Source organism: Babylonia areolata, chromosome 5 (assembly GCF_041734735.1).
Source record: "Babylonia areolata isolate BAREFJ2019XMU chromosome 5, ASM4173473v1, whole genome shotgun sequence".
NCBI classification, from domain to species: domain Eukaryota; kingdom Metazoa; phylum Mollusca; class Gastropoda; order Neogastropoda; family Buccinidae; genus Babylonia; species Babylonia areolata.
Genome location: NC_134880.1, coordinates 8,239,307 through 8,245,743, shown reverse-complemented (window position 1 = coordinate 8,245,743; position 6,437 = coordinate 8,239,307).

Here is a 6,437-nt window from a genome sequence, read left to right as displayed (position 1 = left end):
AGGGTATTACGATGAGGAGGGGCAGTACTTCACTGAGTGGCAGTATTACGATGAGGGGCAGTACGATTACACTGAGGAGGGGGATTACTATTACAGTGAGGAGGGTGAATATTATGAGGAGGATGAATTTTATGAGGAGGGGGGTGGAGTATTACGCTGAGGAGGGGGAGTATTACGCTGAGGAGGGGGTACACAAGGAGGCAGGGGAGGAGTATTCCACGGAGAACATGGAAGAGGCATCTGTACAGCTGGAGGGCAAGGAATTGAAAACGGCCGAGACTCAAACTGTGGAGGGTTGGGAAGAGCTTGCAGACCAAGCTACCTTGACTGAGACCGAGTCCTCTCTGGAGAAGATGCAGCCACCCAGCGGAAGCATGGAGGTTGCCGAGACACAAGATCTGGGGCCGGAACTTTCCCAGTCTGCAGACGATGCTTCCCAAAGTGAGTCAGAGTCCGGCCTGCACAGAAGTGAGCCTGCAAGTGGCATGGAGGTTGCAGAGACTTAAGAACTTTGGGCGACGTTTTTACCACAGGTGGAGGGAACAACCTCGCAGCTGTTAGTGGTGAAGCGGACCTGTCTTTTGGTTTGTTTGACTGACTGACCGGGACGGTTGGTTCTCTTACTGCCATGTCCCTGAGGTGAACATGTTTAGGTGTTTTTTTTGTGGGTGTTTTTGTCCTCCACCTCACAGAGACCAAATGTCCTTTCATTTTGATTTCTCTCATTTTATTTCTGGGGTGAACATGACAGTTTGTTGTGTTTTCCCCTATTCCTACAGGTGAAAATGCTTTTTTGTTTTTATTTAAGATGGATGTAGTATATTTAAGATGGATATAGTATAGCTGGTCTATTTTTTTTTCTTCTTTTTTTATAGTTGAAAATGTTTGTTAGCAAATCTCTTAGTTTAAATGTTGGTTTTCTTTTTAGACTTCATGATTCATGTCTCAAAACTTCAGCGGGTGGACACCAGTCCTCCCTGAAACCAGAATGCGGCTGCTGACTTGGTGAGTTAAGAATGGCCAGAAACCAGAATGTGGCTGCCCAGCTGTGGAGGTGAAAGAACAGGGACATGAAAGCCTCTGTGAAAGGAGTGAACTGGGGAGCTGCAGCCTGTGCTTGCTGCAGAAGTAGAAGCAGAAAGCTGGAACATCTGTTTGATGGCACTGCTGTTGAAATGTGTGTGATTGTGATACACGGTGAAAACTGGTTAAGACTACAATACAGACGAACCGCATGCAGCAAAGTAAGGCCCAATGAATACGCTTAATAGCCAAAAAAGAAGACGAGACAGAGTGTAAACCTGACAAGATAGCGTGGAGAGCCTTGGCCCAAAGGAATGATTCAGTGCTTATAGCTTTTAGAGGCGTTTGATTGGCTAAGAGCGGACTGGGCAAGACGGCTCGTCTTTTCACTGTTAGCCGCGCAAAATTTTGCCAAGCAGAGCAGACCGATAGAAACCAACATGGTAAGTATATGTATCACCAAACATGGAGTATAATACAAACTCCTCCTTTTTGCTTCCAAGAAATCTGTCCGGATTCAGGAAACTGAGTCAGCCTCATGTATGCATTTACCTTCATGGACAGACATAGCCTTCGTAGTCAACGCTGTTCTTTGGATTTTCAAAATTAAAAAATGAAGTGGATGTAGAATAGGTGGAATACTTGTTTACTTGTTGTATAGTACTGTTGCTGAAATGTGTATGATGGTAAAACACAGTTGAAATAATGGTTAAATACATTGAGAGTGACACTTCTCTTGTTTTTTTGTTTTTCTTCTTTTTTTCATGTGAAAAGAATTCCGGGAATTGTTTTGGGTAGTTGTTTTTATGAGGTATATTTTGATAGATTTGAAAGCAAGTGTTGTGCACTTGGACTCATTCCCTGTCTCTGTCTCTCGGTCTCTATCAGTCTCTGTCTCTCTCTCTCTCTCTCTCTCTCTCTATCAAATGTATCTGACATTGCTAGATATCTCATGTAGCAGGAGCAACAAAAAGACCAAAGATACCATTTTGAAATTTCTCTTCTCCCTTTCATACCCCTTTTGCATTGGCTGTTATTTATTTGACATTGTGTCCCCTGTGGGGAAGCCGGGGTTCTTTCAGTGTAAATAGCATCCCCTCCTTCTGGAAATTCTGTGCTAGAAATTTACTCTTTTCTATCACTCTCTTTGTTTCTGCCTTTTTTCATTCTTCACTGTTGTCTCCTTTTTCTGCCATCCCAGTCCATTCCCATTTCTTTTTTTTCAAGCAAGCCTTGGCACATTTTTCTCTTTTCCGCAGTGTATGTATTGATGTACTGTCTGCTCTTGCGACTAGGTAGTGAGATGTAAAGACTAGGATGGGCACTAGCTGCCCATTCTGCAGTGTTACTTGCCTATATGGCCTTTTTATCTATTTTTTGTTTGGCTTTGAAGTGGTTTTTTTTCCTATTTTACAATATGATAAATTAAGTGGAATAACTGGTGTCCTCAGCATGGCCTAGTCATATTTGCCATAAGGAGCTAAATTGTTGGGATACCTTGTCATGAACTGTTTTGTGGGTTTGTCTTGGTGTTGTTTTTTTTGTAGATGTGACAGTTTTGTGTTGATGCGGTTGAGCATTTGTATGGTTTGACAGTCCTGATATGGCCCTGTGTGGTTGGCTGGACTATAAGCAACAAGAACAGTTTGACATTGTGAGACATGTAAATATTTCATTTGATTGATCTCCGGGCACCTGGTGTGTTGGCTATGACTGAGTTTGGGTTTTGGTTGGATGTCTTTCATTGTAACAGGATTATCAGCAGCTGAAACTGAGAGTTATGATTTAGTATCGCTGTTAATTAGAAACTGCGAGTTATGATTTAGTATCGCTGTTAATTAGAAACTGAGGGTTAATGTTGATTTTCGCTGTTAAGGATTCATACATCATGGCGTGAACAGCATGATTTCATTTGTTGCAGTTTGAGTCGGTGTAGTAATACCTGAATGTGAATGGAACATATATTAAGAAAAGCAAAACAGTTATTATATGTGGAACATTTCTTTTTCAGATTTTTTGGTATTAATTCATGACTGTAAATACCATGTAGGCCCAACACTCAGGTTATATCACAGATTGACAAAAGTTTCCATTTGGGCCAACAGCAAAGTGAGAGCTGTATTATCAATGGTTTCTCCAGTCAGTGGGAAACCATTTACAGCTTAGTCTTTTGTGAAGGACTTTGACTCTCAAACTAGGAGGCAAAATTGCACTGCCTTGGTTCTTAGTGCTGCAGCCTTGTGGGCTAGTTGGCTTTTGGGAACCATCCCAACGCCGCCTGTCCTAAAACCCTCTTGGCCGAGAGAGTGGGGATGTACCTTGGGCAAGACACTCTCCACTATAATCAAATTCTAGCCCAAATAGTCGGAACAGCAGTTGCCTCCTCTGCTGTTCTGATGGGCATAGTTGTAGACGACTATCATATATATATATATATATATACCATGGAACAAGCAGACAGGGTCCTGGTGTGATACTGTTCACCTTTTGATGAAAAAACATGTAGTACAAGAGTTTTAGGCCACTGTTTTTTTTGTGTTTTTTTTCTTTAAAGATGCAAAGACAAGGGGTGGGAGTGGGGGGTGGTAAATGAACAACCAATCTTACAAGACCAATTTTTCAAAGAAATCAGATTGATGTGTTGAACTTAGAGTAGGGAGGTGGGAGACAAGTGGAAGTAATTGGGAAAGGCTGCATGTATACATTTGTTTATAGCTTTAGACTTTAACTAAGCCTGATGGGGGTTATTTTTTTCTGCTTTTCATTTGAAGGTTAAGGCAACCTGTGGACTTGAATAAAAACTTGTGTGGTTTGATGTATGGTCTGATAGTGTTTTTTCTTCATTGGGTGTCTTCTGTTCACTGTGATACCATTCTTTTGAGATTTGTTTGTGTGTTAGCGTTTGCACACAAACGTTTATTTCTTTTGTGTACACATGTACAACATACTCGGGTGCTCTTTACAGTGTAAAACCCGGCACTTAAAACGTGCATTTATTAAACACAAAACGGGAAAAAAACCCACATTGCATGCATAACCCTTTCCAGAGAGCCAGCCAGAAACGCGCCAGCACTCATTTATATTCGTTCCCACACATAATCATCACAGACTACACAAAACTCGTCATACATATGTTACATCGCAGTACCAAAACAATGCACATCACAATATTCAAATCAACATCACAATACATAAAAACCCTATATCACAACGCTTAAAACTACTCTCAGTATCAGAATACATAAGAACCATGTAACATTACTTTAAAATCTGCTCCCAACTCTTTAAGTCATCACATACATCATAATACACTTGAGGAAAAAAAAAAGGTACGAGGGTAATTTAAAGTACAAGATTTTTTTTTTAATTCAACCCTTTCCCCCAGCCACCACACAAAACATCAAAATACACAGAAAAACAGAAGCAGGCACTCATTTGTACACATCAGAGGTGAAGTTGAAAAAGATTGCCGTAAAATGCTTTTTCACTACACATACTTCACCGTAACCCACTAGTGCAGACTCCGGCAGGGAGTCCGATTCCTGTCCTGTGCAAACTACTATCCGCCTATGCGGAGAAAAAGAAAGTAACTACGGCCGATAACCTCCCGGAAGTAGGTTACCTCCCCTCTATCCCTGTCTAGCTTCCTCTTTTGACGAATTTCCTTTAAAAGTTGAAAGACGTATTTTTTCTGAGGGACTGAGGCAGGGAGTTCCAGACAGTGGGGCCAAAGACGAAGAAAAATTTCTTCTACCGAAGATCTCAACGGAGAACCTAGGAATTGTCAGCAGTTCAGAGTCCGAAAAGCACAGCGACCTGGATGGTATAGATGGAGATCTGAAAGATACGCTGGCATATTGTTATAGAGACTGAGAACAGATAGTCTTGTATTGGGGATTCTAGCCTTCACAGTAAACCAGTGAAGTGTTCTGAACAGTGATGTTGCACTCTTGTTTCTGGGTTTATAAAACACAAGTCGGGCTGCATGATTCTTGGTGCATTTAAGTTTATTCAGTTTGTTATGAGGGAGATCTTTAAGAGAGAGGGTTACAGTGGTCTAATCTAGATGGTATGAAAGAAACAGCAAGTTTGTTGGCAGTAGCGGTGGAGAGGAAACATAATTTTGCCTGATCTGCGTAATTAACGGAATGGAGTGTGGCACAAGTGTTTGACATGTGCATTGATTGAGAGTGTTTCATGTAAGTAGAAGCCAAGTTTTCGAACAGACTGGGAGAAAGGTATCTTACGTATGTCACATAGATGGATAAAGGGTTTTGGGTGGCCTGGCTAATCTTTCACTTCATGCCAATGGCAATAAGCTCGGTTTTATCCTCATTCATTTTGTACTTGTTTTTACTCACATCCTCAATACATCAATACAGGCAAGAGTAGGAATGTTTGAGGGAACATCAGAGTTGTGGAGCTGGAATCATCTGCGAAGAAATAAGAATGACGCGAAAAATGACAGAGCTGAGAGGCAGTTACACATTATAAACAAAACGGCCCAAAACTGAGCCTTGTGGCATTCCATACTGTAATACAGAGCACATTTTTTCTATGATGACCTCAAGGACAGTGTGGGTACGGAAAGTTAAATAAGGCAAGAACCAACCCAGGGCCGTTCCAGAACAGCCGAAGGTGGTACACAAACGTGTAATGAGGATGTCGTGGTATGTGGTGTCAAACGCTGCCAACAGATCAGGCAGTGACAAAACAGACACACGACTACTGTAGAAGCCTGACAAAGGTTATTTAACACACGCAACAAGGTGGTTTCAATGCTATGGCACTTACAGTAGGCTGACTGAAATAATTTTAGAAGGTTCTGTGAAATCAAATACTGCAGTGACTGTTTCAGCACAATACGTTCCAACACCTCTGACAAGAAAGGTTAGTTGAAAGCAAGACGGTAGTGTTGCAAACAGTTTGTGTCGAAGCTGGCTTTGTTTGTTGGTTTTTTGGGTTTTTTTTTGGGTTTTTTAACAGCTTAACTAGAGCATGCTTAAAACACTGAGATACAACACCAGATGACAACGACTTCTTCATAATAACTATGGGAGTTATCTCATTCAAACGATCATATGAGACAGGGACAGGGTAAACGTCACAGGATTTCTGTATGTTCTGGAGAACCTTTGTTGTGGTTCATTAAGTGGCAGACCGACTGGCTGAAACCGAAACACTCCCCTTTTCTTTACAGGATTTCATTTTTTATGTTCTGGAGTACCTTTCTGGCAGTTCATGGCAGACAGACTGGCTGAAACCGATACACTCCCCTTTTCTTCACACGATTTCTTTGTTTTATGTTCTGGAATACGTTTCTCGTGGTTCATGACAGACAGACTGGGTGAAACCGATACACTCCCCTTTTCTCGAGAGGCAGCGTGCAGCATTCAGACGGGTGACGCAGTTTG